Here is a 12228-nt window from a genome sequence, read left to right on the forward strand (position 1 = left end):
AGAGCCTTAAAGCCTGCTTGGGGTTCGCTGACGCACCAGGAAATAGTTGCTGAATCACTGGACTTAAGATGCTTGCTTTCACGGTTCCTGAAAGGCACACGGAGTATTTGAGAAACTCCGCACCTTAGACGTCATCGCTGCAGGCGCCCGAGCTGTGCGTTGCATGCGGTAGGTACGCGGAAGAGATTTGCTGGCATCTTCTAGTCCAGAAAGCCACGCGTGTGATCGTGACTCTTCTAACCAGTGTCAGGCCGCTGCGCACACGCGGTTCGAACCAGAGGTCCCGGCTTCGTTGAGCGAGGAGAGAGTAGGCCTTGTGGAGAGGACCAGTCGTCTCGCTCACTTAACGTTTTCCGGCATTGGATCGTCAAAAAGTCCCAAACGGAGGTGAGCGCAGACCTGCCACGTAGATTCCAAAGGTGGCACGTTGCTTTCACGTATGTTCCCGTCTGGTCTCGCTGGGCCTTTTCTCCTCTCTGCGTGTGACCCCGCGCTTGGCGGGAGCCGCGGACGCGGCCTGGTGGTGAGACCTTGCACAAGAGGGGCCGGGGGTCCGAGGTGGGGTCCTGCAGGCACAGGGTGGCCACACATCTCCCTGCTCCTGCTGTGGTTGGTCTGACGCCGCGTCCTGGGGGCACAGACACCAGGAGCGGCCTGCAAAACGTGGCCTGCTTTGTGTCCTGCGTCCGGGAGCCTCCTCAGAGCCCCCTGCAGCCAAGGGGGTCTCCTGACCCCTGCCTGCCCAGCCCGTGTTCGGGGTGGCTTCGTCTGTCATGCGCCTGGACGAGCGGACGCCGTGGGTGGGATTCGGTAGGTCAAGGTGAACACCCTGCTTACGACATCGCGTCTCGGCTGCTCTTGTGGAGCAGGGGGGTTCTGCCAAGCGAGAAGCTCCTCGAGTGCCTGGTCGTGTGGGAAGGGGCCGGTTGTCACGCAGTGTCCCAGGCGCACGCTGCTCTGGTCACCGCTTTCACTGTTGTTCACTTCTTTCAGTTGATCCGCTTTTGAAAAACATGGTTGCCTTGCAAAAAAATTAGCCACCGCCATCAATTTCAAGAAAGAAAGGAAGTCTATGGAAAACGATTCTCTTTTGCCCGAGGTAACCATAAAAATTAACACAATGAAAATAAAGCAGTAAAAACGAGCCATGAAATAATACGACAGAAGGTAAAACGTACCACGTAAAGCCATCTTCAAGGGACGACGTACTGCTCTGGAAAATTCTCTCAAGGGGACGTTATTCCGTATGTTCTAGGCTGTTTGGTAGGAGCTCTGCCATTTTTGGAGTGACCTGGGAAACCATTTTTTTCTTTCATTCAACCCAAATTTGATTTTGTTTAAACATTTATTTATTTTTGAGGGACTGCGCACAAGCAGGGACGGGGCAGAGAGAGCAAGAGGGAGAGGGAGACCCAGAACCGGAAGCAGGCTCCAGACTCCGAGCCTTCAGCACGGGGCCCGACGCGGGGCTCGAACCCATGAACCGGGAGATCGTGACCTGAGCTGAAGTCGGACGCTGAACCGACGGAGCTACCCAGCGCCCCCGGAGTTTGGTTTTCCTTTGAAGAAGGGGGTTCTGTGAGAAATGAGCCAAACACATTAGGGAACGTGTGAGCCAGCGTTTTCCAAATTAAACATCCATTCGTAGGTCGTGAAGTGACTGGAGTTGTTGCTACTGGTGTTTTTGTAGTGGAGCCGTATTAAAATATATTTTCTTTAAAAAAAATTTTTTTTTAATGTTTATGTTTATTTTTGAGACAGAGAAAGACAGAGCATGAACGGGGGAGGGGCAGAGAGAGAGGGAGACACAGAATCGGAAGCAGGCTCCAGGCTCTGAGCCATCAGCCCAAAGGCCGACGCGGGGCTCGAACTCCCGGACCGTGAGATCGTGACCTGAGCCGAAGTCGGACACTCAACCGACTGAGCCACCCAGGCGCCCCAAAATATATTTTCTATTTTCCGCTACGTCGTTCGCAGTAACGGTCAGTATCGTTCGGCGTAACTTGTGCTACCGTCACACGTGTGTGTGCGTGTCTATGCATATGCACGTTCTGTACGGTCATCGTATCCCGGACTGGGGTTTTTCTCCCTGCTACGTCTTACACGGTTTAGGACGAGTTCTTGAGGTTCAGTAACTTCAAGCAGTACCCGCCATGAGTACCTGCCGTAATGGTTTCCTTGCATTTTGCCCCCAAAACGGGAGAGAGGGACTGTCGACTAAAATGTGACATTTGAAGTGTCCGCACAGCGTTGTACGTAGTGAGGAACGTGGGCTGCCCAGTGACGAATCCCAGCGCTGGCGCCCCGAGCGTGTCATCTCTACTTCTCTGAGCCCCGGTGACCGCATCTGCGGAACGGGAGACGTTAAAAGCGGCGCTCGCAGAAGACCGGCGTGGAGGATTCAGAGTTAAGGCCCACGGCACGTGCTCAGACTCTTGCTGCCACCGCTGGAACTTCCAGGTGGGATGACATCCGTGGGAAGCTTCCCTTTCCCCCCCGGGGGGGGGGGGGGACCTACAGGGACGGAAGTCACACGCTGGGCGGTCTTGGGATCTCCGGTGCGTGTTTCAAAGCGGCCGGCAGATGGCGCCAGCGACTCCGGCGCCTGTGTTGGGGGCGGGAGGGCGGTTCTGTGTTCTCCTTGCACTTGTTCCGGGAAATGAGGGTTGGCTCTCCACTTGGTGGTGTCGTTAAGCTTGTCAGTGGGGTTGAAGGAGTATTTACCCCGTTAGAAAAATATTCTTTAAAACTATACACTTTATCTTTACCGAGAGTGATGGCCTCCTTAGGAAATACTGGAGTCAATGTTTTTTTCAGAGGTCCGATTCCTGACTTCCCTACTTTAAAATCCACTGCCCCCCCCCCCCGACCCCCCGCGCCGTGGTTCCCTTACGGGACATTGGGGTTTTGTTGCCTGTCGGTGTGGGCGACCCTGAGAACCCACTCACCCTTTGGCATCCCTCTGCCCTGGTTTGGGAAGGAAAGAGTAGGAAATGCAAATGTCCTTCCCAGGTGGACCCTGGTGGCCAAAAGGGCCATTTGGAGACTAACTTTGGTGCCTTTGAACCCTCTCCACCTACCTGGGCTAGTGGGTGGGAAATGCCTCCTGGCTGCAGGCTATCGGGAGCAGTTTCAGTAAGAGCACCCTGTTCCCTAGAGAGGGGCTGGGTTGACCCCCCAGAGACCCAGCGGGATCACCTGCAAAGCGAGGGTACCCCGATTTCATGGAGCTCAAGCAGCAGAAGGTGGGAGGAGGCAGGAGAGCTGGGCGGCTGTAGTTTTGAGAGTTTTGGGTTTTGGGGGTTTTTTGTTGTTGTTGTTGTTGTTTTTTGAGAGTTTTTCATCACCACGAGGCTCACATAAGCAGAGTGAACCATTCTACAGCCTGGCGTGTGTAAGTCGTCGTGAATTTTGTGTCACTAATACAGACAAAGACTCTCGAAGGGAAGGGCTGTTTCCAAAGCAAATAACACGCTGGCTGCATACTTCCTTAACACATGAGTCAGCCCCTCAAGAAAAGTAGCTATTTTACCAGTTTGAGTTTCTCCCCGGGGGGAGGGATGGGGGAAGGCAGCGGAGGGGAGAGAACAGAAGTGCTAAGAAGAAACTCATCCACCAGCACTGCCCGGGGCCCAGCCCACACTGCCCTCTGGGTCATCTGGGCATCGCTTCCTGCGTCCCCGGTTCTTCTCCACCGCGGGTCAGAAGCAAGAGGCCACACTCCCCGGCTTTGGAGTCTCAGCACAGATGGCCCCTGGTGTCACCGTTGCTCTGGGGCCCGGAGGGGCTGGCCGTGACACTGTGCCCGAGGGCTCCTGCCTGCCCCTGCCGCACGTCTCTGCAGGGCTGCGCCCCACCGCTTCCTCCAGTGCCCCGTCCACCATCGCCTCTGATTCTGGGGTGACCTTTAAAGCCAAAGTGCCATGGAAGTGGACTTTTCTGAGAGAACAACTTGCATGGCTTTCCCCTTGTCTTCGGATTCGTCGCGTGTTTCGCGGTGCCAGGGGTCGCTTTATCTCCTGGGACTTTGTGTGACAAGGACCCCAGTTCTTGGCCGCCTCAGTGGGACTTAGCAGGGGGCCCTCGACCAGCGTGGGAGGCCCCACGCATGATTCTGTTCGATTGAGAGTTGCCTGCAAAAGCAGAGTAGGTGCCTGTTATGGCCTGAGCGGTGTCCCCCCCTCCTACCACCACCAAATTCCTATGTTTAGTCCCAACCCCCAGAGCATCGAAGGCGACTGTACGGGAAGACCGGGTCTTTACAGAGGTGATGAAGTTAAATGAGGTCACCACAGGGCCGCCTGGGTGGCTCAGTCGGTTGAACGTCCGACTTCGGCTCAGGTCACGATCTCGCGGTCCGTGAGTTCGAGCCCCGCGTCGGGCTCTGTGTCGACGGCTCGGAGCCCGGAGCCTGCTTCGGGTTCTGTGTCTCCCTCTCTCTCTGCCCCTCCCCTGCTCACGCACTGTCTCCCTCTCTCAAAAACAAATACACATTAAAAATTAAAAGTAAATAAATAAGGTCACCGGGGTGGACCCTAATCCAATATGGCTGCTGTCCTTCTAAGAAGAAATTAGGACACAGACACCCGGGAAAGACCATGTGAGGACACAGGGAGGAGACAGTCATCTGCAAGCCAAGGACAGGGGCCTCCCCCCAAAAATCACCCTGCCAGCCCCCCAGCACCTCCATCTTGGACTTCTGGCCTCCAGAACTGTGAGGAAATAAATGTCTGTCATCCATGCCCCCCAGTCTGTGGTCCTTAGTCACAGCAGCCGGAGCTGACTAGGACAGTGTTCCCAGGGAGCCGTTTGCCTTCCAGCTGTGTGACACGGCGCCCCCTGCCCCCACCACCGCCCCAGAATAGACTCCACGTCCGTGCTGTACCTTCACCGCCACCCCCCACCCCCCAGCTCCTAGAGCCAGCCTCTGATGCACCTGCCGGGCTGCACCTGCTGGGGCAGGGTCCCGGGACCAGTGCTCACTGGGAAAACCCGGCCCCCGGGGCAGGCACCTCACTCCCACTGCAGAGAGGCTCAGCCCTCTCCCGAGCACTGGCTCTCACGGGTTTCTCGCAGCTCCGGGATTAGCCGCACAGGGTGGGGGGTGGGGTGGGGGGGAAAGAGGCTTCCATTTACAGGACGCGACTTCCTGCAAATTCCCGGCACACACACCTGCTCGCCTGCGGAGTGCCAAAAAGTAAAAAGCGTGCAGCCTCCAGTGGGGGAATTGCCCTGCTTATGATCCACGTTTCCAGATCAGCAGTGGCCACTTTTCTAAGGTGGACGGAGGCAGTGCCCCAGGTTGTCTACTGATGAAACACCCTCATTAGCCCCACAGATGGCCGCTGCTTTCCGAGCTACCGCACGTGGCAAAAGGGGCTTTGCAGCTGTGACCAGGGCTCTGGGCCTTGAGATGGGACGATTATGCCGGTGATGGGGGGGGGGGGACCATCTTCCACTCAGCAGCTGGAAGACGGGGGCAGAGGGAGAGCGTGTCACCGTGATGCAGCACGGGAGAGCCCACCCGGCAGCCGGCTTGGAAGATGAGGGAAGGGGTCACCGGCCAAGGAAGGCGGCAGCCTCCAGAAGCCGAAAAGGGGCAAGGAGACGGATGTATCCCCTAGAGCCTCCGGAAGGAGCCAGACCTGCCGACACCTCGACTCTGGCCCATGAGACCCCTGTTGGGCTCTGACCTCCAGAGTAAACAGAATGAGAGAATAAATCTGTGTCACCCGGAGCCACGAAGTGTGCGTAACTCGTTACCACGACCGAAGGAACTGACGCGGAGGAGTTCTTCCCTGGGGCCCCCACACCCACCCGGCCCGTGGACAGAATTCAGGGCCTGTGAACTTGGCGAGGGAAAAAGTCTTCCTCGGCAGAGTCCGACCGACGCGGACGAGCCGTGGACGCAGGCCACGGGCCGTGCAGCCTCAGCAGCCGCCATGACCCTGAACCTGAGCGGCTCTGAGCCACACGCACAGCACGGGTGTCCCGGCCATTTTGCCGGGTCGTCCACAACGTTGGCATCGTCCAAGCCACTGCTCGTTCTTGGTACTTTACGCATCAACGGAAGGGCACACACGTTCCTGTATCACTTGCTCATTTGTAAACACGTTAATAGCGTTTTTTGAATGTGCTTGTTTTCCGTGACATTTCTAGCCATTTGTTGTTTGGAACCATCTATCGGAGGAGAGGCCTCAGGTCCTGGCAGACTGCTGGGGGAGGGGGAAGGCCCAGGCCCACACAGAAGGGAGGGCCCCTGAGAGGGGACACGGCTGGGGGAAGCGGGGAGGGGCGCCTTTCTGTACCGGGGGGGGGGGGCCCGGCGGGCATCTCGAACAAAGGGATTTGGGACTCTGTCCCACAGGCAACGGGAGTCGCCGAAGGAGCACGTGTGGGAGGGCTGACAAGGTCCCCACCTCCCCACCTGGCCCAGACTGCTGCTGTGTCGGCTGGAAACTGAGGGGTGCTGGTAAAAAACCGAAAACTGCAGGAGTTTGCGTTTACTGAGCGCCTACTCGGTATGAGTTTGACCTCAGCACTTTCTGTGTCTCCCGGCCCCGCAGGAGCCCCACGAGGAAGCTGCTACCATCACGTCCATTTCATAGCCGAGGAAACCGAGGCCCGGGGAGGTGGCTGCCGGCAGGCTTGCGATGGGTGCGATGGGCACGGCTCACAAACGTAGGGCCGGCTCCTCCTGGCCTGCCCTCTGCTCTCTCCTCACAGCCCTGCCACTGCCTTCGCGAAGAACACGGGGTGGCTTTTTACCACGTGACGAGAAGCAGAAAGGAGCCTTGCAAACCTGAAACGGCGGGTAGATGGGGCTCCGCTAACGCGTCAAAGTCTGCGGGCCTCAAGTCTCCCACAGAGAGACTTGAGCAAATCCTTTTCGATTTGCTGTGTTGATGTTTTCTTTCAGGGTTCCTCAGGCCTCTGGTTGGGGGTGGGGTGGGTGCAGGTGGCCCGCACGCTTCTACCTTGCAGCCTGGCATGGAGACAAGGGGCAACCTTGGCTTGGATCCGCAGAAAGCCTGAGTTGCTTGGGTCTCCATTAGAATAGACAGGCTTTGGGGTTCCCCCCCGCCAACACCTCCAATCCCAGTCTTCATTCATTTGTGTGTTTGCTCACTCAGTCGGCATACATGTATTAAAGGATTTTTTTTTAAAGTTTATTTACTTGAGAGAGAGAGAGAGAGAGAGAGAGAGAGAGAGACAACGAATGACGAATGAGCAGGCTCCGGGCGATCAGGGCAGAGCCTGACGCGGGGCTCGAACTCATGAACCCTGAGATCATGACCTGATCTGAAATCAAGAGTCAGACGCTCAACCGACTGAGCCAGCCGGGCGCCCTCCTCAGCACACATTTATCATGTGCTTTCCATGTGCCGGGCCCTGGGTACGTGGCAGTGAACAAAGCAGCCAGCAGCCTCTTGGAGGTGACCTCTAGTGGGGAGACTGCCAGTCCATAGAGAGGCAAATGCAGGTGTAGGACGGCATGGGGCAGGGACACGGGCTTCTGAGGGATGCTAGAAGAGAGGCCTGGATGCAGCCTGAGTCCCAGGCTCTGGGAGCATCTAGCTCAGCGGCCACTGACCCAAACGCCGGGTGTTCCGGGATGGACAGAAAACTAAAGATAGATCTGAGTCAGTCCTCGGGCTGCATCCAGATGGTGCCTCCGAGACGCAGGTGGGGATGGTGAGGTCCTAGCCTGGCTGTCGCTGTGGGAAAGAGCCCAGGCTCCGGAGACACCTGGGAGGGGCGCAGGGGAAGGCGGCTGCCGGTTCTGTTCCCAGTAGGGGTTGGGCAGTGAGGACGGCAATGGACATAAACTGGTGGTGTTTTAAGCAGAAGAATCCTTTCTTGGATCCCCACCTTTCCCGGCTGAGCAGCTGAAGCCCAGGGAGGCACAGGGCAGCTTCTCAGGCCTGGGGCCTGGAATGACACCCAGGAGTCCCAGGACACCCGCGTGGCTCTGAAGACGGTTCTGAGACCCGAGCGTGACAAACTGTGTGATTCCACCTGCTCAGGGCTCTGTCCTCCTCCTCTCTCCAATCGCGTTAGTCTCCCAGGGCTGCCGCAGCAAAGGAGCACACGCTGGGTGGCTGAGGACAATAGAAGGCTATTCTCTCGTGGTTCTGGAGCCAGAGGTCCAGACTCAAGGTGGCAGCAGGACTTGTACTCCCTCCGAGTGCACGAAGAAGGGAGAATCTATTCCACACGTGCCTTTCTCGTGACTTCTGGTGCTTCCTGGGATCATGGCGCTCCTTGGCCTGTGCATACATCTCTTCATTCTCCGCCACTTGTTGTCACACGGCCTTCTCCCTGAGTCTGCGCCTTCACATGGGCTTCCTGTAAGGACGGTAGTCACGGTATTAGGCCCCATACGAATCCGATGTGACTTTCTCTTACATTGATTAGATTGTGAAAACCTTACCTCCAGATCAGGTCACACTCGTGGGCACCAGGGGTTAGGACTTGAACATGTTTTGGGGGAGACACAATTCAACCCATGACAAGCGCACACGCCCAGGCACGGTCTCAGATAAGGGCCAATGTTTCCAGACCTGAAAGTCTGGGCCTTCCCCCTAAGACTTCCACTTAATCACTTCTCTTAACCTCTCTGAGGTCTCACCTGCCCAGCCCTCAAAGTGGGGAGACAAATCTTCCTTAAATGCTGTGGGGAGAATAAAAGGGGATCATGGATTGGCCATCGTTCACTTGGTGGCCCTGGGGAAGCCACTCTGGGCCTCAGTGCCCACTGCCTTAAAACTGGGTGTACCTACATATGACAAAGGCTGTTTTGAGGTTAAATCATCCAAATTTTTTAAAATTTATTTTTGAGAGAGAGAAAGAGAGAGAGTGAGAGCAAGGGAGGGGCAGAGAGAGAGAGAGAGAGAGAGAGAGACACAGAATCCAAAGCAGGCCCTAGGCTCTGAGCTGTCAGTGCAGAGCCCGACATGGGGCTTGAACCCACGAACCATGAGATTGTGACCTGAGCCGAAGTCAGACGTTTAACTGACTGAGCCACACAGGCACCCCAAGGTTAAATCATCTAATAGTAAGTCACCTAGTCAAGGACCTGACCCCAAACAGGTATGCCAGGACAAATGACTTTTATCATTAGTGGTGTGTGAGGATCGACCACATAAAAGTGCCCAGTACTCATTAGGTATGGGGCACCTGGGTGGCTCAGCTGGTTGAGTCTGACTTTGGCTCAGATCAAAATCTCATAGTTCATGAGTTCAAGCCCCGCATCGGGTTGTCAGCACAGAGCCCACTTTGGATCCTCTGTCCCTTCTCTCTTTGCCCCTCCCCCACTGTGCTGTCTCAAAAATAAACATTAAAAATTTTTTAAAAAACATATGGGGGGGGCGCCTTGGTGGCTCAGTTGGTTAAGCGGCCGATTTCAGCTCAGGTCATGATCTCACCATTCGTGAGTTCAAGCCCCTTGTCCTGTCCTGTGCTGACAGCTCAGAGCCTGGAGCCTGCTTTGGATTCTGTGTCTCCCTCTTGCTCGGCCCCTCCCCTGCTCACCCTCTCTCTCTCTCTCTCTCTCTCTTGCTGTCTCAAAAATAAATAAAAACTAAACCAAAAAATACATATTGGATAAACGTTAGTCGCTCTGAGCCTTTTCATTCTGTTCTCTCTGTTCCCTGTCCTCCAGTGGCTGTGGCTTTTACCAATTCCCACAGGCCTTCCCTGACTCTAAAGAACAGTTATCTCTTGGCCATCTCTCGTCTCCTCTTTGCTCCCTTCTCACAGCCTAACCAGAAAAATTTACCTAAATATAAAACCTAATATTCACCATTCATTCATTTGCCCTCTCTCCACTCCGCCTGAAATGTAAGCTCTTAGGGCGGTGGTGGGTCGTTATGTTGGTCTCCTATTTGCAGTGGGAAAGTGCGGCCACCCCATGGGCAGAGGGCACAGGATGAACGAGTGAACGAAACCCCACCCGGGCAAGCGCCCGGTAAGACACACATGGCCCCCGGCCCCCTGGCCCCTTCCGGGGCCGGGCAGGAGCGCGAGGTGCACGCAGCCAGCCCGCCTGGCCCGGGGTGCACAAACGCCCCGCGGGAGCCCCGCGCTTTCCCCCTTTCGGAGCCTGTGTCCCCGCCCTGGCTCGGGACCCCAGGCCCCCGCAGCGCCAGCACGTGCTAGACAGACGCCAGCCGCCCCGCGTGCAACTGCGCTCCCGTCCTGCGTGCCTCCCGGTTTTGTCCGGCGGGTCTCCGGGAGCGCGGGAGGGGGGGGCGGGGCCGCGCGCGGGGGGGCGGGGCCGCGCGCGGGCGGCTCTGGGACTTGTAGGCGGGACGCCTGGGCGGCTTGCGCCGCTGGGAAAAGCACCGCCCACCCCGCCGGAGCCCCTCGTGGCCACTGCCAGGGCGGCCTCAGAGAGGCCTTGTCTGTCACGGAAGGGGAAACTGAGACCCGGGGAAGGGACTCAGCTTGCCCGAGACCACGTGGCCGGGCAGTGGCCGCCTTCCCTGGCCTCTAGGAAAAAATCTAGGCCACACTTTAATCAAAGTTTCCAAAGGGCTCTCTTAAAAGTGCCCCTTGTCTGGTGGAGAATTCTCACCTCCATTCCGTCGTGCATTCAGTCAACAAACATTTCCCGAGGGCCCTCTGCTTGCCAGGCCTTACAGCTGGAGCAAAACATCCAGGGTCCCGCCCACCTAGCAGGAGAAAGAGGCTGTAAATGAGCAGGTGGGCAGGGGTTCGGGAAACAGGAGTACATTGAAAGAAAAAAAAAAAAAAAAAAAAAAAACAGGATAGGGGTGCTTGCATGAGTTAGTCGCGTGAGGGTCTGATTTCGGCTCAGATCATGATCTCCAGTGTGGGTTCCAGACCCGCACTAGGCTCTGTGCTGACAGCTCGGAGCCTGGAGCCTGCTTTTGAGTCTGTGTCTCCCTCTTTCTCTGCCCCTCCCCTGCTTATGCTCTCTCAGAAAATAAAACGTTAACACACACACACACACACACACACACACACACACACACACACACGGGCAAGATAAAGGGCAAGTGATGAGGCAAAGGCCCCAAAGGAGGCAGGAGTGTGCCTGAGGTGCTGCAGGAACGTGTGCGAAAGGACAAGGGAGGAATTAGTTGGGACGGAGAAGTGTGTGTTTCGGGGAGACCTGCTGAAAATTTAGGGCTCCCCTCCCAGCTTAAGGGGCCTAGAGCAGAGAGGCTTGAGGGAAGGCAGGCGAGGTCAGGGTCCAGGGACTTGAGACAGTCTGTCTGGGCCTGGAGTCAAGCACCCTAGGTGGCGGGTGAAATCCTGAAAGACTAGGGAACACGACTCGCCCCGCCCCCCAGCCCACCAGGTGCCACTCCCAGCCCCCCAGGCCCCACCTGTATCCCACTGTCCCAGAGGAGGCCGTAGGGTCAGGGTCAGGAGTGACCTCACTTGGAGCTGTCACCACAGCTGTGCTGGGACAGCAGAGGATCTGAGGTGCCCAGAGTCGGCCTCTGCACCAAGGTGTGACCCACCAGTGGGGGATGTTGGTGCCAGGGCCAGCTTCCAGGGCCCCAAGCTCAGGCCCCACGCTTGGTTTACTGCTCTCCTGTTCGTTGACGTTCCTAACAACTCTGAACAAGTTCTTGTAGCCCGTCCTGCCTGGTGTGGAGCACACAGAGGCTCCGGGATGGCCTGTTTCCATGGCTGGGGACAAGGACAGAGAGACAGGACTGCCCTCAGCTTGCATTTCCCCCAGGGTCGCCCACCTACAGGGAGGAATCCCTGATATCAGCTGGAAGAGACCAGAACAACTTCCTCTGCCCGGTCACCTCCTCCAGGGGGGTCTCTGGGACCACTCTGGACCCCCCTGGATTGCAGATCCCTGGCTTATGTCCCTCCGGGTTGTCCACTGTATTTTTAGCGCTGACTTGTCTTATTCACAGAGGCTCCACGGAGCTAGGGCGTCAGTTCTGTGCGTCCCTGCAGCCCCCATCCTGGAGTGTCGCATGAAACGCCCTGAAAAATATTCATCGAGTGAATCATATGTGCGTATAAAACAAGAATCATTTCAGCTTTTAATACATGCTGCTGTATCCCATCTCACCCTGGCTCAATAAACATGCTGACCGTCGCTGACTCTAACTCACTAGACCCCTGCGGGCACGCAGAGGGCCCCCCGGGACGGCAGGGCCGGCGGGGACGCGACCCTGCTCACTCAGGCTCGCGTGCGCGCCCCGCCCCAAGTCTTCCCCGCCCGCCGGGCGC

The 12228-nt window shown here is 56.9% G+C and overlaps 1 long non-coding RNA gene across 1 annotated transcript in view; it reads right to left on the reverse strand.

The window, feature by feature from the left end:
- Nucleotides 1-6906: 6906 nt before the first annotated feature.
- LOC121019898 (uncharacterized) overlaps nucleotides 6907-12228 on the reverse strand; it is a 6103-nt gene continuing 781 nt past the window's right edge. The window contains exons 2-4 of the long non-coding RNA XR_005785805.1: nucleotides 11793-11979; nucleotides 10580-10676; nucleotides 6907-8345 (exon numbers count right to left, since the gene is read on the reverse strand). This is a non-coding gene — a long non-coding RNA (uncharacterized LOC121019898). The remainder of the gene's footprint in view (nucleotides 8346-10579; nucleotides 10677-11792; nucleotides 11980-12228) is intronic.

The sequence above is a fragment of the Herpailurus yagouaroundi genome, unplaced genomic scaffold (assembly GCF_014898765.1).
Source record: "Herpailurus yagouaroundi ecotype Mexico unplaced genomic scaffold, PumYag 246, whole genome shotgun sequence".
NCBI classification, from domain to species: domain Eukaryota; kingdom Metazoa; phylum Chordata; class Mammalia; order Carnivora; family Felidae; genus Herpailurus; species Herpailurus yagouaroundi.